Source organism: Artibeus jamaicensis, unplaced genomic scaffold (assembly GCF_021234435.1).
Source record: "Artibeus jamaicensis isolate MK-2021 breed Jamaican fruit bat unplaced genomic scaffold, CSHL_Jam_final contig_548, whole genome shotgun sequence".
In the NCBI taxonomy this organism is placed as follows: Eukaryota; Metazoa; Chordata; class Mammalia; order Chiroptera; family Phyllostomidae; genus Artibeus; species Artibeus jamaicensis.
The window spans coordinates 9,886,400-9,910,429 of NW_026521883.1; the positions used below are offsets into that span (position 1 = coordinate 9,886,400).

The following is a 24,030-nucleotide window of genomic DNA, read 5'->3' on the forward strand; positions in this document are numbered from 1 at the left end:
AGAAGACACCAGACTCATGACTGTGGATTCCTGCTCCGCAGCTCTTTTCTGAACATAGGAGCTGTTTGTTTCTTGAGACAAGTAAGTGCCAAAGGCAAAACAAACTTATTCCTGGAACCATTTTAACCTTTCCCTCTGCTCTGCCTTCACACCTCTGTTGCATTCTTTCACTTCTGACTTAACACTGCTTTTTTTTTTTTTTTTTTTTTAGTTACTTTTCAAGTACATTTTTTTCTCCCCCCCCCCCCCGATCTCCCCCCCTCCCTCCCATTCCCCCCCCCCCCCCCCAGTCCTCATCTCTGTGTCTTTCATACTTGTTCCTCAAAATCCCTCCCCCTTTTTCCCCTTAAGTTCCCTTCCCTCTCCCCTCTGGTTGCTGCCCACTTGTTCTCTATTTCAGCGTCTTTGTTTTTATTCTGTTTGCTTGTTTGTTTTATTCTTTAGCTTCCTGTCAAAGGTGAGATCATATGGTATTTGTCCTTCAATGCCTGGCCTATTTCACTCAGCATAATGCTTTCCAGTTCCATCCATGTTGTTGCAAAAGGTAGTAGCTCCTTCTTTCTCTCTGCTGCATAAAATTCCATGGTGTATATGTACCACAATTTTTGGATCCATTCATTTACTGATGGGCACCTAGGTTGCTTCCAACTCTTGGCTATTGTAAATTGTGCTGCTATGAACATTGTGGTGCATAGGTTCTTTGAAATTGATGTTTTAGGATTCTTGGGGTATAATCCTAGCAGTGGAATTGCTGGGTCAAAAGGCAGGTCAATTTTTATTTTTCTGAGAAAATTCCATACTGTTTTCCATAATGGTTGTACCAGTGTACAATCCCACCAACAGTGACCTAAGGTCCCCTTTTCCCCACACCCTCTCCAACATTTGTTGTTTGTTGCTTTGTCTATTATAGCCATCCTGTTAATGTAGGAGCCACGTATTTATTTCCTATATTCAGATAAAAGATGAAAAATCTATCTTCTATTGATTCTCCAGTTCCTCTGTGTGGAACCTCCTGGTTGGGGTGTGGGATTGTGGAATACATGGCTTAGGTGGGGGTGATGTGTGTGTGTGGGAAAAGATGTAGCTGACTGAAGTGGCCAGACTGCCGCTGCTCAGAGAACTATCAGGGCGAGGGCCTATGATGCTGAGACCTTGGCCTTGGGTTCCCTCTATCACCCTTCCCATCTCCGACATTTTTCTCTAGGGGGAATCTGGATAAAATGAACTGGCAGAGTTGGGAGAATGATGCTGACAGTAAGACTCAAGCATGGGTAGGTTTAAGAATTAGAGTGTTTAGGGAAAGAGGTGGGGTGGCCAAGGTGAGGTTGGACAGTAGTCAGGGCTTAACTTGCTAACATGAACTATTTGATAATTGTATGAAATTAGACTCCACTGTATTCAGTTCTTTCCACACAGCCCTGAGGGTGGAAGCTTAGGAGAGCACAAAAGAAAGAATCTCTCAAATGGCCTTTAAAATAAGCGGAGTCCCTTTCTTGAAAGAGAAAAGGCAAAAATAGTATAATTTTACAAATCCAAGAATGAAATGTCATGGAATGCTTGTGAGTGGCAGAGATGCCTACATCATTAGCAAGTTAAAATGAAAATGAGAAGAGAGTTTCTTGGACTTGTCTCAGCTGTATACAAAATACCCAGATCATAAAGCACTAGCAATGACATCATTCCACACATACATTCTCCTTCACATCTAGTTTACCGGAGAGGTACATATTTTATACGCAGAAACTTAAAAGTTACACACATAATAAGACCTACCACTTAATGAGTAATTTACATATACTTTCCTCCTTACAGGAACCCCGTGATAATAAGAACTAATGTTATAAATTGACAGATAAGTAACTGAGGTTCAGAGAGGTCAAGCAACTTGCTCAAGGTAAATGGGATTTCATGATTCTCATCTACCAACATCCGACAGAGAAACGAATTATTTCATAGTCAAATAACTTTCGAGCTAAACTGCCTCACGTACATCCATTTTAACCAGTCTGTCTTCTGCCTCTACCATAATTTTTTACATTAGTGACACAGACATAGCTTGTATGTTCTGAATTGCTTTTATGTCTCCGATTAGATTGTGAACTTCTTGTGGGTGGAGACCAACTCTATATCCTCAGTCAGTTGCATATACCTGATGCTCAGAATATTTTCAATGAAGGACACCAGGAAGGTGGCTAGAAATGCAGAAGCCTAGGAGTAAGAACAGGTACAGAAGAAAGACAGGGACATGAGTAACATTAAAAAATTTAATGAGTACCCGGACCGGTATAGGTTCTGGGGATACAGCGATGACCAAGAACCAGTTAGGTTCCCTCGCGGGACATCATTGTAAAGTTCGGGCTTATGATCGAGGATGTAAGTCACCCCCCAAAAATTTACTCTGTGTTCCCCCAGCACTAAAAAAAGCCGAGGATTGCAAGCCCCAGCATTCTCAGGATTCTGGCAGTTCTGCGGCGCAAAGACAGGAATAATAAGATACTAGTAGGTTAAGTGAAACGGTTTCAAGTGATTGAACAGGACTGGCCAAAAGCCTAGGGCCGGGTGTTGATCTTAGATAAAGAGCGCAGAGCAGGCCGGGCGTCGAGATAAAGGGGTGTGGCCGAAGGGGTCCGCGCAGTCAGCTTTTCAAACCGTCTTTTCGTTCCCAGCACCGGAAGGCCAGGCACTGGAGTCTTTCTCCCCACCAGGAGGAAGACCTGGGGCGCTGGCTGGACAGCCCCCCCCCCCCCCGCCCTCGCCGCCACTCCTCATAGCCCTTTGTGAAATGTCCCTATTGTGCCTCGTAGACGGAGTCAGGTCCACTCCTCAAGGACTGAAAGATGAGGGCTACGCGGCGCGTCGGTCTTTAAAGAACCTAGGTCTTTCAGGTCCCCCACACCCTTTCCTCCCCAGAATTAAATCCTCTTCCCTTTCCCCCTCCTCCCGCAACCTCGACCGGCGCTCCTCCCCCAGCCCGTCACGCCTCTCGCACTCGGCCTGGGGGGCGGGGTGAGGGTTCCGGACTGCGCGAGAGTTCCACCAAAATCCCGCGAGACTCGCCCGCCGCGGCCGCCGCCGCCTCTTACGTCTTTCCCTTTGACAAGTCGCCGCCGCTGCAGCAAAAATAAAGGACGCGGCCACCGCAGCCGCCGCCAAGCGGGGCTCGGGTCACAGGAGCCGCGCCCCACCCTCGCCAGCTCCGGAGCTACGTATGGTAACGCCTCCTCTTCTGTCTTTCTGGCCACCTGCGCTTGGCGCCCCACCGTCACGACAAGGCCGGCCGGGGCCGGTTCGGGGCCGCGGGCGAGCCGGGCTGGCGGGGTCTTGGGTGGGCTGCAGGCGAAGGCCTGAGGGAGCCCTCCCTGTGCGGTGAGGCCCCCTGGCCTCAGGGGCCTCTGGCGGCTGAGCGCCTACGGAGGCACGTTAGAAGCCAAGCCGCACGCCCGAGAAGGCGGAGGGACCCGCCCCTCCGGCAGCTAGCTGTACGTGTCGCTCAATCCTCCGGGGTCTAATCTCTGACCTTTTCCCTCACCCTTTTAATCCGCTAACGAACCTCCCTCCGCTGGCCAGGGCTGGAGCCGGGTGACAGCGGTCCGTCCCTCTCTTTTTTCAGATCCGAGGAGAGCTGCGACCTCTTTGTCCCTCTCTCGCCGGCCACCTTTTGAGGGGTGGAGGTTGAGGTTGGGACGAGGTGGCTTTCTCCTTTCCTTTGCATTTGGGTGGAGGAAGCTCATCATCAAGTAAACCTTTTTCTAAATCTGCCGCCTCCCGCCTCGGTAAAATAACAGTGTACAGCCTCTGCTACCAGGAGGGGAGATGAGATGCATTGTTTAGCCTTTGTAGTGAGTTGAGGATGATGATGACAGGAGCTGACCCAGAGAACGTGGTGATGGGTGGCGGGTTGATGGGAGACGGGAGGTGGTACCACATCTCCTGGGGAGGTTATGTAAAAGACACGTTTTCCATCCTAGAGAGCTGTGAAGCACAGGGTAATTTGCCTTAATTTTAAAATAATGTCTATAATTATGTGGCAAATATGGATAATCAGAATAGTAGGAACACCAAATTGGAGCAAACTAACGCATCATTGTAATTTTCATTTCCAGAGATAGCGTTTAATGGTTAACATTTTGGTAGATTTTGCTAACAAGCAATTTTTTCAAATAGTACTTGACTCATCCTTGATTGGGACTTCTCCAGTATATGTGTTCCAAAAGTGATTTGTTTTTATTTGAGTCAGTCACGTCTTTGGCCTGCTTGATTAAAACTGGCTTATTCATTATCACTGGCTGTACTCAGTCATCACTATCTCTTTCATTGGGCCCTCTTCCAAAATGATTGTTAGCTAAATGGTCTTAAAAATCAAATTAAAAAAATTATCTGCTTGGATCTAGAAGCAGTGAGTTTTTACAGTTCTGCCTGAGGCAGATTCTGAAAAGGAAGAGTGTTGGTGGAAAGCAGATAAACTTTATTTATAGTGCAAAAAAACTTTTTACCTCAAGGTTTTATAAAATTGATTTCTGTTGGTTATTTTTAGACCAAAATCATTATGTGACATTGTTTCCTAGTGCTTTTGTGATTGTGGATATGTCCCTTTGATTATATAGGTTTCTAATCATATATGTTTATACAAGCAAAATTGAGAGTCCTGGGTGCCTGTATGCACATAAGTGCACATGTGAGTTACATTCTTGATTTTATATATATCATATATATGTATGTTTATATTGTGTGTGTATATATATATAGTCTTGGAAGTGAGTTAGAATGTATCATTATATATTTGAGAAAAGAAAGTATAGGGCAAAGAATAGTGTTGTTGTATTTCCCCTAAATCACATTAGGATTTTATGGCCAAATGTAGGGAAGTTGGAAATCCCAAGGCTTTTAAAAATAGGACAGGTTGTCATCTGTCTGGGGTTGTCATTGGAATGGATTAAGTGTCTACTAAGGTCTCTAGGAATACTAAACTTTTATGAATTATGCTTTCCCTAAGGTTCTTACACTTTGTTTCTTAAATTTCTAGTCATGCTGTTGCATGTGACACCCATTCATTTGTGGGTCATGTACATATTTCATTCCCAGTATAGGCATCCAGGTGGTGCATGGAGGAGAAACTAAATGTAAATGTATCACTTAATCTGTTTATTAACATAAATGTCTCCTAAAAATCTTATTTGATTAAAGAAATTTAGAAGACTGTTGTGTATTGGGTTGGAGGGGTCAGTAAAAGATACAGATAATAAATAGCAATGTAATTCAAATATCCTAAGCATTTTTTCCTAAGAATGACTAAATGACTTTTTCTTAATATTCGAAATTTAAAAAATGGACTGAATACATTGAACAGCTGATTTTTTTTAAATTCAGATTTTTAAAAGATAAAATTACAATGACTTTGTGATTTGGGGTATGGAGAGACCATTGTGTTGGGATAAAAGCAAATTGACTTGTGAAACAAAACTTGAATTTTATAGTTGGACAACTATGTAATAATAAGTAGCAAACTTACTATAATCTGTTGAAGATAATTTTTAATGTAAATAAAAGTGATTTAATAGACAAGTGAAATACATTGTTATGTTCACATACTGCAGATTATCATGCTGTTGAAAACAAAATTAGTCATGTCATTTAAATAAGGAGTTTGCAAAGCCAGTAAAGTCAAATATTGCAAATATTTTTGACTGAAAAATTTATAAGGGGACATAAAGTAGGTAATTTACTTCTTAGATGCCAGATCTTATTTTTATGATGCTAGTTTGTTTTGCTGTTACTTAATGGGTCCTTTAAGTTAATGGCAATTTTAAAGTCCAGATGAGACCACTGACCAAGGAAATATGGAAGTGGAATAAGATGATTGATTAAGGGATTTTATTTTCAGCTGTTTATGTTGAAATAGAGACTTAGAAATGTTGCAAAAATAGTGCAGAGTTCCTGTATACCTTTCACACAGCATCTCCTAATGTTGATGACTTACATAACTGTAGCACAATGACAGAATCAGGAAATTAGCTTTGGTATAATAGTGTTAACTACAGATTTTATTAGAATTTTACCAGTTTTGCCCCTCATGCAATTTTTGTTTTGTCCTAAGATCCCGTATTGCATTTAGTTGTTGTATCTTCTTTGTCTCCTCCAATCTCTGTCAGTTCTTCATTTTTTCCTTTCTTTCATGACCTTGACATGATCAGTACTGGTCAGTTATTTTGTAGAATTTTTCTTATTTTGGACTTGAGAGTTATGTATGTTTGCAAGAAAACCACAGAAGTGATGTGTCCTCAGTGTGTCATGTTAGAAGGTACATAGTGTTGAAATGTCTCACTGCTGGTGATATTTTAACCTTGATGGCTTTGTTAAGGTGGCTGCTATTGTATTTCTCCAGTGTCAAGTTGCTAATTTTTACACTTTGAAATATATTGTTTCTCACATTTGCTCCCACTGATTTTAACATCCATTGTTGAAATCTTTTCTGCAGCAGTTATTACTATGGCATTTGCCTAACAGTGATTTGTATTTGTCTCATCCCTTTTGCATTTTTTATTGGAATTCTTCTGTAAGAAAGAAATGTCCCTTATTTATTTATTCAATTATTTATTGACATAAGTATGATCTCTTGGGTATTTATTCTACAGGTTATAATTCAAAAGTAGTAGTATTTTGTTGCTCATACTGTTACCAGTTTGGCCACCAGGAGCTCTACCAGGTTGGCCTCTACCCCTTTTTGAGCACTGCTTTATATTCTGGCACCACAGATTATTCCGTGCTTATTTTATACCTTTCCTTGAATCAACCACTTCTCTAAGGAGCTCTGGTTCCTTTTATTGGAGAATAGAATTTAAATCGAGATCTGGATGCTAGGTATGCTCACTGGGGTGTCATTACTCCTAGGCCTTCAGAAGACAGAGCTAGGAAATAATATGTTTATATACTAACCTGTCCATGCATGTGAGCAAGCATGTGGCACATGCACACACACATTTATTTCTATATATGATAAAAAACTGTGAGTGCATATTGCTATCTTCTGTTCCAGTTCGACACCACAAGGTTCATTCCAGCTTTTCTCCTATTCTTATTTGTAACTTTTTTCCTGGGGCAAGAAACCTGGCTCTCATTTATAGTATACTAACACTAACATACCTATCCACTTTTAGAATGCACATCAAGTATTTATGATTGCCAATCCATACCCTTGTGAGAAACATATTTGCTACTTAAATGCAGTTTTTGTGTATAGCTTTTTGTGTGTGTGTCTTTAGTGTTATAGTATCTGACACAAAATACTGCCTTCCAAAATTGCTTAGGTTAGTTCTTTCCCCCACTCCTTTTAGCGTGATTATGTTCTTCGTCTATAATGCAGTTAAGTTCTTTTCTTTGTTTTCCATTTTGGATTCCCCCAGGTCTGGTTGATTGCCATTATTTGTACAGTTACTTTGCTATATGAAACATTACTATTACTAAACATTAGTACATAAAAAGACATACTTAAAAGTAAGAAGTATTACGCCTCATTCCTGCTATCCTATTCCCATCTCTGTCCTCAGCCCTCCTGCTCCCCATCTGTTTTCCATGCTCTGTAGTTAACCGGTTTCTTCAGTTTCTGGTTTATTCTTCCATTATTTCTTCTATACAGATGAACAGATTGTGCAGGTTTTCTTATATTTTTTTCCTCATACAAATTTTTTAATTGAGATACAATTAATATACCATAAAACTTACATGTTTGACATGTACAGTTTAATCATTTTTAGTATTTACTGTTTTAGTTTTTAGTGGTTTTTGTACCAGGTTGTGCAACCATCACCACTGTCTAATCCAAGAACATTTTTGTCAGCCCCCCAAAAGAAACCCTGTATCCATTAGCAGTCACTTCCCATTCCCCTTCCCCGGGCCCTGGTAACCACTAATATACTTTGTGTTATTTTGAAATTGGCTATTCTGGACATTTCATGTAAATGAAATCATATAATATGCAGACTTTTGTGCATGGCTTCTTACACTTAGCATAATTTTTTGAGGTTCATTCATGTAGCATATATCAATGCTTTATTCCTTTTTTATGGCTTAATGATACTCCATTGTATGAATATACTACATTTTGTTCATGCATCAATTGATGGACATGTCATTTTCCTTTTTTTTGGCTATTATGAATGATACTGCTATGAACATTTATGTATGAGGTTATGTGTGGACATATGTTTTCAATTTTTTGTGTATATACCTGGTATTATTTGGAATTGGAAGTGGAATTGCTGGATCATATAGTAATTATGTTTAATTTTTTGAGGAACTATCAAGCTGTTCTTCTGTTCTCTCTTATATGAAAAGTGGTATGTTATATTCTTTTGAACTTTACTTATAATACTAAACAGTATATCTTGGAAGTCACTTCAAATCAGTCATTCTTTTGAAGAGATATGTTTTTTAATATTCTCTATTCTTTTTTATAGTTGTATACTATTCCGCAGTGTATCCTAATTTATTTAACTGTTCTTCTACCTAAGAGCATTTAGATTGTTTTGTGTGTTTTGCGGTTATAAACAGTGCTTCAATAAACACCTGTGCATATGTATTTTTGTATTGTTAGAGATGTACCTTTAAGATAGATTTCCTGTTAGTGGGATTGGTGGGTCAAAAGTTAGTGCATATGTAGTTTTTTAGTTATTGCCAAGTTTTTCTCCCAAAGCGTTGTACTAATTTGCATTCTTACCAGTAATGTATGGGAGCACCTGTGTTTCCCACAGGCTCACTAACAAAAATATGTTATTTTTTTTTTTGCCAGAGATGACTGATTTTAAAAAGTGCTCTGTACTCTTTGTTTTAAAAGATTCTATTTACTTATTTTTAGAGGCAGGGTATGGGAGGGAGAAGGGAAGGGAGAGAGACATCGATGTGTGAGAGAAACATTTATTTATTTATTTTTAAAAGATTTTATTTATTTATTTATCTTTAGAGGGGAAGGAGAGAGGGAGAGAAACATCAATGTATGGTTGCCTTTCATGCGTCCCCTGCTGGGAACCGGCCTGCAACCCAGGCATGTGCCCTGACTGGGAATTGAACCGTGATTCTCTGGTTCACAGGCCTGTGCTCAGTCCATTGAGCTACACCAGCCAGGGCAGAGAAACATTTATTGATTGCCTCTTGCATGCCCCAAATGGGGAACCTGGCCGGCAATCCAGGTGTGTGCCCTGGCAGGGAATCAAGCTGGTGAACTTTTGGTTTGTGGGGCAGTGCCCAACCCACTGAGCCATACCAGTCAGGATTTCTGTAGTCTTTTCAGTAACCCAAACCAGTGGTGGAAGGGCACTTAATGACTGCGGTTGGCAGGTCTTACAGCTTGAAAATGAAATAGATTGGCCCCCTAATACTACATTGATACATGTGGGTTATTATGGGCAGATGAAGTAGATTGAAATGCAGTTTCTGGTCTAGCAAGGATTATCCATTGGAAACCTTTTGTATTTATTGGAGGTGCTGCATTGATTCATAATATCCATTCTCATAAGTAATACCTGTGGAATTTCACAAAGGAGAACTGAAATCATAAGGAGAGTATTTTTTCCTTTAGCTATTTTTCCATAAACTATAGTAGTTATTGGTTCACATTTTATGCTAGTTATTTTGAACAGCACACACTATACATATTAACACCATACTATGGCAATTAAAAAAAAGATTTTATTTATTCTTCGACAGAGGGGAAGGGAGGGAGGAAGAAAGGGAGAGAAACATCAATGTGTGGTTTTCTTGCGCTCGCCCCCTACCAGGCACCTGGCCCTCAACTCAGGCATGTGCCCTGACTGAGAATCCAACCATTGACCCTTTAGTTCACCACTGGTGTTCAATCCACTGAACCACATGAGCTGAGGCTTTTTTTGGGGGGCCATATCTAGAACTTTTAATATTTCTTTAAAAAATAGGGCCAATTTTAGAAAGATGAAATCTAAAGTTCTGGATTAGGATAATCCTAGCAGATTTTACTGGTGCCAGTAAACTAAGATAATATGGAAAACATCCCTATCTTACAAGGTAACAAACTGTGCCCAGCAAGGCTAGAAATGTAAGTTCTTTCCCAGAAAAGGCACTGTTCAGGTGTTTGGAACACATTAATAAAAAAACAAAGATTCTTGCATTGGAAGAACTGACATACTGAGTGGTTTTCTGATGAACTGATGTTATCAGGAAAACAGATGCTGAGTCCTGATTGTTAGTGGACTCAGAGGTTTGGTGCAGTCTTAGTTAACATGAAATCACCTTTGGTGCTATGAAAATCACCAAATAATACTTGGTTTTACTGGTTACAAAGGGAGGGCCATGAAACATCACAGGATGTTTACTTAATATTGCCCACCAATCTTTCTCATTTTAAGTAATTTGTTGTAGTAGTAGTAGTAGTAATTAGTAGTAGTAGTAGTAGTAGAAGAAGAAATAGGAATGGAATAATAATAGAATAATGGTAGTATAATACAGTTTTTTCCTCAATTGGGGTTCTATGAGAGTACTACTAAATCCTAATGTTTTAGGATATTTGGATGTTTATTGTCTGTAAATAATTAACTTCACTCCAGTGCATCTAGAATGGGACTAGTTATGAACCATTCTTGGGAAAACAGAAAATACTCACTTTAAACTCTGTGGTTTTAGTGATGAACCTCAGTTGAGAAAGGTCATGGTCATTGTAGTCATCTTTTTCTCCCTAACCCAACTACTTATTAACAGAGTAATGTTGGTCAAGCCTTAATCTCTTAGCTTCAGTTTCCTGATCTGTAGAATGGGAATAATAATAGTTGTTCCCTATAGGGCTGGTGTGAGGATGAAACAAAGTCTTTCTAATCTACATTTATACATTTCTATGGCTTTAAAAACTATTTATATGCTGATTGACTCCTACATTTATATATTCATCCTTGACCCCTTTCCTGAGGTCCAGTGTGATAGTTCATCTGCCTTTTTCACATCTCATTTGGCTCTTCAGTAGGCATCTCAGACTAAATTTGTACACTACAGAAGTTGTGATTCCTACCTTGGCATTTCCTGTGAAACTACTCCTAGTAAAAGACAGGTCCATTTAACTGGTCACTCAGACCAAAAGTCTGGGTGTCATCTGTGATTCCTTTTCTTTATACCCTATTACCAGTCCATTAGCCAATCCTCTTGGCTCTATCTCTTGAATATATTTTGAATCTGATCACATATCATCATCTCTACCTTATTACTCTGGTCTAAACAGCCCCCTCATCTGCTTAGATAATTACAGTATTCTCTTAACTGGTTTCCATTCTTTTTCACTTGACCTACAGTTTATTATGTACTTCATAGCTAGGATGACCTTTTTAATCGTCAGATAGGCCACTCTTCTATTTAATATTGTACAATGACTTCCTTTTACAATGAAAATGGCCAAATTCCTAGGCATGGCCTACAAAGTACTGCATGATATAGTTAGGTAGCACCTGTTCACACTTCTTTCTTCACTCCACTTGTGCTACACTGAACTTTCCTATATTTTTAATCATTCTGGGTGCATTCCCAGGGCTTAATATTTGTTTTTGTTTGTTTGGAGTGCTCTTCACTCAGGTCTTTGCATTACTTGCTCCTTTGCATCATTCAGAGGGGATTTCAGAGTCTATCTATCTTTATAAAGAGATCTTTAGTGATGGCACTGTAGAAACCAGTGACTATCCCTCCTCCTTGTTTCTCTTGCTTTGTTTTTTATAACACCTATGCTTCCTGAAGTTGAATGAACCTTAAATGTATTGTTCATTCTGGTCCCTAGAAAGATCCTGGCCCATACTGAGCCAGGGGTGCAGCTCTAGGATGTTGTCTATGGAGTAAAATTGTCTCTAACTTAGATTAAGCAATTCTATCTTTTTTAAGGTTTTAAGCCCAACGGCAATTATTAAGTCAGTTAAACACCACTGTGAATTTCGCACATTGGGTACTCACATATGAAATGTTAAGTTTTAAAATCTATGATGTTATCAAGAACACATAATTGTGTATAGGATGTGCTAAGTGATATGTAAAAAATAAACTGGGAGTTCAGCTCTTGTGCGTTTGCAGTGTTTAACATGCTCTTTGGTTGTCTAATTATAATGGTAGTGATATTGATGTAGTGGTAATTTTTTTTTTTGCACTGGGAAGAGAAATATTTTCCTCACTCTAAACTCTTGATTTAAGTCTCTGTTGATTTTGATTTCCAGGCTTTAAAAAAAACCTTAATGTAGTAGCAATTATATGAGCCCTTTTAAATTTTGCTATATTTTAAGGCCTTTCCTGTTAGTCACTATACTATAAAACTGTTTGTCATGGCAACTTTGTATGGCACAATTCAAATAAGCAGCTTTGCCATCCTAATTAGAAATATGGTATAACTTAATCTAGAACTAGACAGATCCCCCAAATTCCTATGTCGAAATCCTGATCCTCAAAGATAATGGTGTATTAAATGGGACTCTCGGGAAGTGGTTAAGACATGAGGGTAGGAGAGGCTCTGCAGAGCTCCCTAGACTCTTCTGCCATGTGAGGGTAAACAGACAAATCTGCAACTGGAAGAGGGCCCTCACCTGACCATGCTGGCACCCTGATCTCAGACTTCCAGCCCTCAGCACTGTGAGCAATAAATTTCTGCTGTTGTTAAAGCTAAACAAACAAAAAAACCCTAGGAAGAATATCTGTGTGTTAATATGAGGGCTGTCCAGAAAAAGTCCAGCCATTGTTAATACAATGAAAACGGTTTGTGCTGATGTAACCTGGCAGCCAAGGAGAGTGGACTGGAATGCTCATGTGTGAAAGATGACAACATTACTGTGTTAGTCAGTGGGGGTGGTAGACGCTGTTGAGTGAGGATGAGTACTGTGTGGCTGTCACATTCAAAATGACTGAGCAAGCAGAGCAATGAATCTGCATTACATTTTGTGTTAAGCTTGAACGTTCTTTTGTGGAAACTATTTGAATGATTCAGAAGGCTGCAGCTGTGTGCAACTGGTGATTGACAGCTTCATCTCAACAATGTGCCTGCTCATATATCACGTCCCATTCAGAAATTTTTGGTCAAACATCAAATCACCTGGGTGACTTAGCCCCTCTACAGCCTGTATTTGGCATCCTACAATGTCTCGCTTTTCTCTAAACTAAAATCACCCTTGAAAGGGAAGAGATTTCAGACCATCCAAGAGATTTAGGAAAATACGACGGGGCAGTTGGGAGAACTCTGTGAGGTCCCGAGGTGCCTATTTTGATGGGGACTGAGGCATCATTGTCCTATGTACAACATTTCTTGTATGTTGTATCTTCAATAAATGTCTCTGTTTTTCACATTACATGGCTGGATACCCTCTGGACTGATCTTGTATAATTTAAAAGTATGTGGGAGCTGGTATCTTTTATATAAGGTTGTATTGAACTTTCTTATACAACCAAGTATACAATCATATTCTGAAATTCTGCCAGTAATATGGTACTAGTTTCTGTTTTCTCAAAATTGCTCATTGTTTTGAAAAGAAGGATTTTTGGAGAATGATGGAGAGATTTCTGTAATTAAGGTGGTATGGTGGAGTAGACAGATGCACACATAAATGAATAATAATGGGTAACACTTATTGAGCATTTACTTTGCATCAGGCACCATTCTAAGCACTTTCATTCGGACCACATTTGAATCTGGTTGAACTGTCTATTGCTTTAACTACATTTAACCTATTTATTTTGCAAATAAGGAAATTAAAGCATAAGACAGATTAAGTAACTTGCCCAAGATCACACAACTAGTAAGTGGTGGAGTCTGGTTTAGAATTAAGGAACAAAGTGGGGTCTTGGTGTAAACTGTCAGGTTAGAACATGGAAATGGCCAGCCTTAGCTTAATGGTTTTAGCTGACCTAAAATCCCAGCCAAGTAATGTCATATGGCCCAAGTGGCAAACGCAAGGCCCACAGGCTGACTCTGGCCCTCCACCTTGTTTCTACCTTGTTTAACTGTTGAGTAGTTACATGTATACAGACCTAAAATTACATTTGGCCCTTTGAAGGTAACTGCGCAGCCGACGTGGCTCCTGGTGAAAATGAGTTTGACACCCTTGTCATATGGGCATGATCATTCTTCTATATAGGTGTTCCGGAACTCATAATGACAAGTAGAATATTAGGTACTGCATGTTGCTTTGACTTTTAAAAGAATGTTTCTATTATTTTAAGTAAAAGATGCCAGTCACAAAAGATCACATATTGCATGCTTCTCTTTTTAAGATAAATATTAATAAATGTATTTTGCCATTTAAAAAAAATAAATAAAAGAATGTTTCTAGTTCTGTTCTTCCAAGGGGGGGGGAATAGATGTTAGAACAATAATTAGTGTAAGGATTGGACTTTTCTATAGTGAATCTTTATGCCTTAGAATAGGAAGTTTTTCTTAGTAGACCTCAGGAGCAAGTTTAGTCTGCCACCTGTATAAAATGCAAACAAGTTGTGAAATAATAATGACTTACATGTGTATATTTCTTTTTTTAAATTCTTTTAAAAATTTTAATTACTTATCTTTAGAGAGGAAGGGAAGGAGAGAAGGAGAGAAACACCCATGTGTGGTTGCCTCTCATGGGTCCCCGGCCGGAAACTGGCCTGCAACCGAGGCATGTGCCCTGACTAGGAATTGCACCGCGATCCTGTGGTTCGCAGGCCCGCACTCAGTCCACTGAGCTATGCCAGCCAGGGATGTATATTTCTTTTTAATTTACAAAGTACCTGGTAAACATTTTCTCAGTTGATCTTATAACACCTCTGTGAAATAGGCAGAGTAGATATTCTACCATTTGACAAGTTTCCACAGAGGAGAGAGGTAGTAGCTGCCTAAGGAAAGGGCCCTTGAATAACTTCTAATTGTGAGACTCTTTTATGAAGATTCTACTCATAAAGGAAGTTGCTATTCCTCAGCAAAACTGCCAGAGTGTGAGTGGTGGACTTTTGCATTATATGTTGTTATGGGCTTAATTTCTTAAATAAGTGATTGGAAATTTGCTTAATCTAGACACAGAAGAGAATTGGCATGGTGAATGGACAAAGATGGCCTGTTACAATTAGTATGTTCTTAATGTTTATTAAATGGGAAGCTTAGGCATTTTTAAGAAATATAATTTAGATTAAAATTGTAATTGAAATAGAAATCCTATTGTAATCTTTGTTAATCTAGTATTTTCATTAAAACCTACCAGTTAGGCTGAAGTAATATTGATGCTGTTTTTGTTGTAGATTAGCATAGAGGTGGGGCTCTTTACTTTTCTGAGATCAAAGAGTAAGTTTTGTAAAGTCTGAAAAGGCTCATGTAACATATGGCCTCAGTGAAATGTTTATGAAAGTTTACTGTGTTCCCTGGTTCCTTTGTTTATTTTGGGATAGTTTAAATTGCTTTAGTTAATTTAAATTGGTCTAAGGCTTAATTAAGAAGGACTTTTCAAAAATTCTTAAAGGTATCTTATATAAGGGAATGAAGTGAGATGCAAAAAAATCAGTAGAATCACTTCATTTAAAGTAGTTAACGATTGACAAAATGTGACTTTGTTTTGCAGAAATCTAAGAAATTGCTGAATCTTATGCATTCTTAGTATCTTTGTTCTCTGTTACTTTCTTTTTCCATGGTGCTCTCTTTTAACTTCCTCCTTATCACCACTCTTGCCCTCTTGGTCTGCCATCTGTTTGTTTGGCTATTTACTTCAGAGTAGGAAGGCAGGAAAGGGTGTTTATACACAAGATAAAACTAGTCCTGTTTGGAACTCAGTGAGCTGGAATACTTATGCAATAAGGCTGCTGCTGATAAATTTTTGAATTACCATAGACCCATAGGACTAGAACAGTTTTCAACCTTTATCGACTCATGGCACACGTAAATTAATTACTAAAATTCTGTGGCACACCAAAAAATTTTTTTTGCTGATAAAAAAATAGGTATAGTTTTCATGCCAGATAGTTATTGTTGTGTTTACTGTTGTCATTTTTTAAATTTGACGGTCTAAGGGAAAAGAGGTCAGTGTCCCTGACTACGTAGTGAGATATTGTGTGTTTTAAAAATTTTTGTGGTACACTGGTGGCATATCAGTTGAAAATCCTGGACTGGAAAGATGGTCATGACTCTGCAAAATTGTCTGCCAAGTTTTTTCTGTGACCATTGCTTTTTTAAAAAAATATATTTTATTAATTATGCCATTACAGTTCTATTTCTCCCCTTCATTCCCCTCCATCCTGCACACCCCCTCCCCCACCATTCTCCCCTTTAGATTCTCAAGGGAGGAATCTAAAGTTCTCAAGTCTCAAGTTCTTTAGATTCTATATTTCCCCTGCTATTCTTGCCCTCCCCCCTACCTATTTTCTACCTACCATCTAAGCTACTTATTCTCTGTACCTTCTCCCCCCTTCTCCTTCTCCCCTGTTGCTAACCCTCCATGTGATCTTCATTTCTGTGGTTCTGCTCCTGATCTAGCTGTCCTCTAAATTTGCTTTTGTTTTAGGTGTGGTTGTTAATAACTGTGAGTTTGCTGTCCTTTCACTGTTCATCTTTTTTATCTTCTTTTTCTTAGGTAAGTCCCTTTAACATTTCATATAATAAGGGCATGGTGATGATGAACTCCTTGAACTTGATCTTATCTGAGAAGCACTTTATCTGTCCTTCCATTCTAAATGAAAGCTTTGCTAGATAGATCAATCTTGAATGTAGGTCTTTGGATTTCATGACTTGGAATACTTCTTTCCAGCCCCTTCTTGCCTGTAAGATCTCTTTTGAGAAATCCGCTGACAGTCTGATGGGAACTCCTTTGTAGGGGACTGTTCCCTTATCTCTTGCTGCTTCTAGGATTCTCTCCTTCATTTTAATCTTGGCTAATGTAAAGATGATGTGCCTTGGTGTGTTTCTTCTTGGGTCTAACTTCTTTGGGACTCTCTGAGCTTCCTGGATTTCCTTGAAGTCTATTTCCTTTGCCAGAATGGGGAAGTTCTCCTTTATTATTTGTTCAAATAAGTTTTCCACTCGTGGGTGTTCCTCTTCCCCTTCTGGTACCCCTATAATTCGGACGTTGGGACGTTTAAAGATGTCCTGAAGGTTCCTAAGCCTCTCCTCATTTTTTTGAATTCTTGTTTCTTCATCCTTTTCTGTTTGGTTATTTTTTTCCTCCTTCTGGTCCACTCCCTTGATTAGAGTCCCAGTTTCCTTTCCATTACTATTGGTTTCCTGTGTATTTCCATTCATTTCAACTAGTTTAGCCATCATATGTTCCTCTAATTTGTGAGTAAAATCAACCAGTTCTGTGAGCATCCTGATCACCAGTGTTTTGAACTGTGCATCTGAAAGTTTGGCTATTTCTTCATTGCTTAGATTCACCAGCTCTGGGGCTCTGAGTTGTTCTTGAGCCATGTTTTGATCTGTTTGTGCCTGTTAGGTATGAGGAGTGGAGCCTTAGTTGTTTACCAGGGTGGGGCCACCCAGGTTGCTGGTTTGTGACGCTGTATATGGGGGCGGGGTCAGAGAGGGACAGTGGTGGTTCCCTCTGCTGCTTCCTGCCCTGGGGCCTGTGCGGTACGTCTCACTGCTAGCTCCTTCACCGGTTTATCTGCACATGAATGTGTGACCTCGATCAGCCCTCAGTGGGTCCGCCCCTTGCTACTCCACACCTGGGATCTGCCCAGGGCTGCTGGCGCACCTGGGTTGCTCGCCAGGTTGGTCCGGTGGATCTTTCCTGCCCAACCTCGCTCTGCTGCTGGCTCTGCCCCTCTTACCAGTTTGGCTGAAGGGTTCATTGTTGTCAGACTTCCATGTAGTTGAATTTTCTGTGGTTTGGTTGAGTTTTTGTTGCTAAAACTTTGTTGGTTTTAAACTTGGTTGTGTGAGAAGGCGCAGTGCTTCCACCTACGCCTTCATCTTGGCAGAAGTCACCATTGCTTTATTTAATAAAAAAACTAAATCATACTTAAACATAATTTTTTTCCATGGGAAACTATAAATTGGTTAGATATTAACAGGCTTGTAAATAAGAATAGTTATATAGAGAGTTTAGCATGTTGAACATTAGTGAAATTCATGTCAGATGATTTTTTGTAAATACAGTCTGGTCATGGTAAATTTACATTCACTTATGCCTGGCTGTGCATTAATCTATTATGGGGATATGTAAATTATTTGCAGTCCTAGGCAGGGAATCCAATTTCTTAGACAGCAGTATTTATTAATCTTTTTTATTACAAAATATTTAAAACCTATATTAATATAAAACTAGAGAGAATAGTGTGAAGAGCTGCCATGTATCCATCACTGTTTCAAAAATTATTATAGGCAGTTTTGTTTTTTCTGTATTTATATCCAACACCATCCCACCTGGAATTCCTGTACTTTTTAAAAAGTCCTCACCTGAGGACATGCTTGTTGATTTTAGAGAGAAGGGATGGGAAAGAGAGAGAGGAATAGAAACATCGATCAGTTTCCTCTGGTACTCATCCTGACCTGGTACAGAATCCGCAACCCAAGCATGTGCCCTGACCTGGAATCTAACCTATGACCCTTAGTTTTTATGGAATGACTGACACTCTAACCAACTGCACCACCTTGGCCAGGACTCCACGTACTTTGTGGAACCAAATGTCAGACATATTTCATTTGTAAATTTTCAATCTTTTGAGTATGGCTCGCTAAAAGATAGTCTTTATAAAATAGTCATGATATCATTATCATACTGAAAAAATTACAGTGAATTTTTAATATTATCAAGTATGTAATCAGGTTTCATATTTTTTCTGATTGTTTTATATATATATATATATATATAAATACTTATGGTTTGTTTGTTTGAGTGGGATCCAGATAAGGTCAATACTTGACAGTTGTTTGGCATGTTGATTAAATCACTTTTAATCTCTTGGACTCTTCCTACATCTCTGTTATTTTTTCCTTCTTTAACATTGTTTGTTAAAAGAAACCAGGTTGTTTGCCCCGAGAAGTTAACCATTTTGCAGATTCCTTCTCTGTAGTGCCATTTAACATATTTAGTCACCTGAATTTCCTGTAAATTGATAAATTTGTAAGAATTTACTTTCTAGGGTTTCTCCCCCCACACCTTATGAGTAGTTCATAGGAATGGTTTGTGTTTCCATCGGGGGTACATAAGGGCATAAAGTCTTTTTATCTCTTTTTTGTGATGTTATTAGCTATTGATGGTCATTGCTTAGATTTATTAATTCATTAGGGATTGCAAAAAGTGAAATTTTATTGTTCATGTATTATGTGGTATTCTTTTGGATAGTTAGTTCAAAGATGTAAATTGTATATTTTGGGTATTTTATTTATGTTAGAATTGGTTCTGGGATGATTTGACAAGATTCTGTGGTACAGTTCCTTTAAGGGATGAGTGAAAGTCCTTATTGAAAATTGAGAAAAAACTTGGGAATGTTGAGTAACTGGACTTTGTTTAAAGGACGTTTGGCCAATAAATAGGTTAATGTCCATTATGAGACGGCAGCTTGTGACCCAGCATGTGGAGCTGGTCATTGGTGTTTGTTCTTTTTAGTGGTAGGTGTCCCTATTCAGAAATTTCAAACGTGATTTGTGCAGCAGCAGTTATTAGATTTTTGAGCCAGATTTCTCAGCATGAGTTTGAGAACAGGCCTTGTGTGTGAATCAGATTTTAAATATTGACTTTATATAATATCATATTTTGTATTAGAGGTTGTTGAAGAACTGAAGCAGCATTTCCCAGTGTAGCTCCTTGAGAAAGGCTTTTGGGATCCAATAAACTTGGTAAACAATGTGCACTTTATTCTCTTGGACATGTAATGATACATATTAACTTGTAAAAGACCTACAGTTTTTTAAAAGCCCTGTTTAACATTAACTCAGCATTTTCCAAGTTTATTTTGATCACTGAACCCCCCCCCCCCCCATAACTCCTTGAAGAACTAGTGGTACAAATTTTGTAGAGGAAACTAATTTCCAGAAATGTTGAATTAAAGGACTTAAACAAAGAATAAAAAAATGATCAGTGATAAAGAGAGTATACAACTTCACTACAGTGATAGGGAGAAATTTTTGATAGGTAGGTCATTTTTTAAAAGGTTTTACTTATTTATTTGTATAGAGAGTGGAAGGGAGGGAGAGAAACATTGATGTGAGAAACATTGACCTCATACACACCCTTCCCAGGGACTGAACCTGCAACCAGTCATGTGCCCTGACCAGGAATCAAACCAGTACCTTTCACTTTACAGGATGGTCCCAAACCAACTGAGCTACACCAATCAAGGCAGTAAATCATTTTTTCAGCGAGAAAAAAGCAAGAGGCAAATGGTGGTTGCTTTATTGTAGCTTGTAAGTATTGTACTTTTAGGAAAGCAGTGGTAGGAAAGGACTTAAGTCATATAGCATTTATTACATAGCAGGAATTGTCAGTCCTCCTTTTTATATAATTAATAATTCATTTAATCTTCACAGCAACCTTATGCCATAGGTGCACTATTGTAATCTCAATGTTAAAGAAAACTGAGGCACAGAGACATTGAGTAAATTGTTCAAGGTTACATTGCAGAATTGGTGACATAGCTGGGCCAGGATCTGAGCATAGTTATCCTGGCTCCAGAGTTCCTGTGTGTAACCACTACTCTGTACTGCAAGATATGGCAGATGGAAATTATGAAGTAGAAGTAGGTTAAAAAGGGGATTTTAAGGCTTTTTTTGAGGGAACAGACATATTTTCTTTAACTTTCAGGCAGTCAGGACCATAAGAGAAGAATTTGGAGAGCTGGCTGTGTCCTAGTGAACATAGAAAACATGGAGACCCTGGAACTGTTACTCACAAAAAAGGTACATTTCCCTCCCAAAGAGATAGATTAAGTGCAGGTATGAGGCTGAGTTAAGAAGATCCTGTTAATACTAGAATTTCAGACTTAGGAGTGAATTGGAGCTCACCTAATAAGACTCCTTCATTTTATACATGAGATCTGGGGTTTCATAGTTTGTTTATCTAATTATAGTAATAATTATAGCTGACATTAGTATATTACATTAAAGCACTTTCACGTGGCTTTTCGTTTGATCCTCTAAACAAACTAGAAAGGTAGGTAGGTTGGTTTCATATTTTCTACAGCAAAGCTGGTTCTTGAATGTAGATTTTCTGCATTTGAAAGCTAAAGCTTTCTATATCACATTGTCTCAGTTATGAATAATATATATTAAAGTATGTGCGTTTTTGAAATGAGATGAAGATTTGGGTCGGAAAGAAAAGCTGTATTTTAACATGTAAATAATCTCCTAAGTGTCAAAAGTAATGCATGCTATTGTGAAAATAATTTTTAAACAATTTAGGGAACTGTAAAGAAAATAGTGAAAACTATCCCACTGTTTAAAGTAATGACTGTTAAATTCTAATGTGTAGCCCCGCCTTGGTAGTTCAGTTGGTTGGAGCGTCACCCCTATACCAGTGTTGTGGGGTTTGATGCTGGTCCATGTGCAGGGGCATGCAACCCCTGGGACCCTGGTCTGGATGATCCCCAGTCAGGGAGTATGTGGCAGGTAACCAAATCAATGCTTCTCTCTCTCCCACATTGATATTTCTCTCTCTCCCTCCCCCTCTCTCTAAAAGCAATGAAAAAAAAAGTCCTCTGGTAAGGACAAAAAAATTTTTTAAATTTGAATGTATAGTTCTTCAGATTTTTTCTAGATCTGTCTATAGGATTTTTTCAAAATTCTATACATACTGTTTTATAACCTGAAATATTATATTTGTAAAAGGGAACCTTCATAGGCATCTGGTCTTTTGCCTCTACTGTGATAAAAAGGTACATTCTGGAATAACAGGCATAAAATGGTAATGTCCTGGGCAAACTGGGATGCATAGAGTCATCCCCATCACTCTCCCCACACTCTAGCCAACTGGTTAGTAAAGGCTACGTTAGGTTAATTTAACAAGGCAATGAGTAGTATAAAGCTTATTTTTATTGTTTTTTTTGTGGAATTTGGGAATGTTTTGTTTGATGGGAAAAAACTTTCACACTAGTGGACTAAAAGATAAATAACTCATACCACTTTAAGTAAACATTAAGGAGCATAAAATATGGTTCTTTTGGAGTAACTTATATGGGCCTTTTGTGTGTGTGTGTGTGTGTGTGTGTGTGTGTGTAACTGTTGTCTCTAGTGATCAATACTGTTGGAATGGTGAGGGGGGAAAGGAGTCTGTTGTGTTGAGTTGTTAAATGGATATTTTTACTTGAAGTCAGTTTTTAGCATACCTTGCTTTCATTTTATTGACTGCATCTACTAATTTGCCTTGTTAATTGTTCTCTTCGCCCAATGAAAATTTTGGGATTGTCTTATTCTAAAAATATCTTTCTGTTTGAGGATTGGGTTGTATTTTATTTACATCTCTCAATACTTTGTTGGTTCTAAGCTGATGGTAAGACTTTGTGAGTTTATGTTAGTTCCTTTGCCAGTCCGCATAAACTGTATAATAAGCTTGGGATTTTGATAAATATTGCATTAAATCTTCAGGTCAGTTTGGAGGAGAGCTGATGTTTTTATATTTAGCCTTCCAATCTAGGAACATGACAGGTCTCTCCATTTATTTAGATCTTGATTTAAAAAAAATGTGTATCTTACAATTTTCAGTATATGGGATGTGGGTATTTCATTAAAAACTGTTTTTAAAGCTTTTTATTAAACTAAAATATATTCTATTTTATTAAACTAGAATATATAATATTCATAGAAGTATATGTATAGTAAATGCACAGCTTGATTGATTACACAGGGATGGATTAATTTTCAAATTCTGATTTTTTTTTTGTCAACCTGAGAGATTTTTCAGGAGGGAGTTAGGTAGGGTTCAAGATGAGAGAATAAGAGAAACTTGCCATTTCCTTCTGGGCCAAGTTGTTATAGTATTCTTCATTGTTTTGTTTAAAAGAGAATTCTCAAGACAATAGATGTATTCAGAGATTGTTAAGGTCATTTCCAAATGAGTTTCACCATTTATTTTTCCTTGCTGTGATTTACCACTAGTCATGTTACAATACAGATTTGTCTGGATATTTTCTGATATATAGGGATTCATACTATTTTAAAACAATACAAATGTGGGCTAAACATTTAAGATATGGATAGACTTGCCTTCTCATTTTTGTTAAACCTAGCTAGTTGCTGCCCTTTACCTTCTGTGTAGTTTGTAGAAAGTACAGGCTTAAGTAAACTGTCTTGCTGTCTGGCTTTTATCTTCATTCTAAGGAAGAGTAGACAACTTACTGTCTGTGTTTATGGTTGCAGTATTTTTCCTGCCTGCTCCTTTTTGAATTAACTTAAAAATCTTAACTCTTTAGTTTATAGAGATGGTATCACTGTTAATTACTTAAGGGGAAAAGAATTGTTACAAGGAAGTTAAAAGTGAGATTTACTTAATACACATACATACTCTGGGAATAAATAAGTTTACTACATATGCTCCATCAGGAAGTGTTACAGAACCCTGCCTATGCTGTTCTGGAACAGCTGTGGTGTTCGATTGCCTGCTGCCAAGAAGTGTGACTTCCAATGCAATAGTTTGGTGAAAAACGAAAGGGGTTGTTTATTTACAGATTATACAGATTCAGAAGAATAGAGGATTTCTGTTGTTCAGTTCTGTTTTCTTTAAAATATCCCAAAACATATAATCCTGACCCCTTTTGTCAACCCAGGCCAGTCTCAGAATAAGCCAGTCAGAGGTACCATCTTTCAGAAAAGCAGAAATCTGCAGCTCAGCATTCCTGGTCACAGTTCAGCATTCCAGGCATCCCCCACTAATCTGTTCTTGATTAGGCATGTCCCTGCAATTCCAAGCTCTGTCAGCTCTGCAATGGTGTTCTCCAGGCAGGTTTTCCAGTGGGTCTCCTCTTTCTTACTCTAGCTCTCAATACAAAACTGTGTGGCATCTCCTTACTCCAAGTCACATGGCATCTCCTTACACGCCAGACCTCATGGCCAAATCCTTCTATTTCATGGCTCCTTCCTCATGGCTGCCAATGGGGTAGTCCTTCTAT

The 24,030-nt window shown here is 38.6% G+C and overlaps 1 protein-coding gene across 11 annotated transcripts in view; it reads left to right on the top strand.

Moving 5' to 3' along the window:
- The first annotated feature begins 3,058 nt into the window (after positions 1 to 3,058).
- Positions 3,059 to 24,030, top strand: part of HERC1 (HECT and RLD domain containing E3 ubiquitin protein ligase family member 1) — a 191,398-nt gene continuing 170,426 nt past the window's right edge. For 8 of the 11 annotated variants that reach the window (XM_037155565.2, XM_037155574.2, XM_037155571.2 and 5 more), the window contains exons 1-2: positions 3,059 to 3,211; positions 20,733 to 20,827. The gene's annotated coding sequence lies outside the window, so the exon portion shown is untranslated. Of the gene's footprint in view, positions 3,212 to 3,245; positions 3,480 to 4,604; positions 4,676 to 20,732; positions 20,828 to 24,030 lie in introns of those variants that run through there. The other 3 variants (XM_037155568.2, XM_037155566.2, XM_037155569.2) reach the window with 3 other exon arrangements.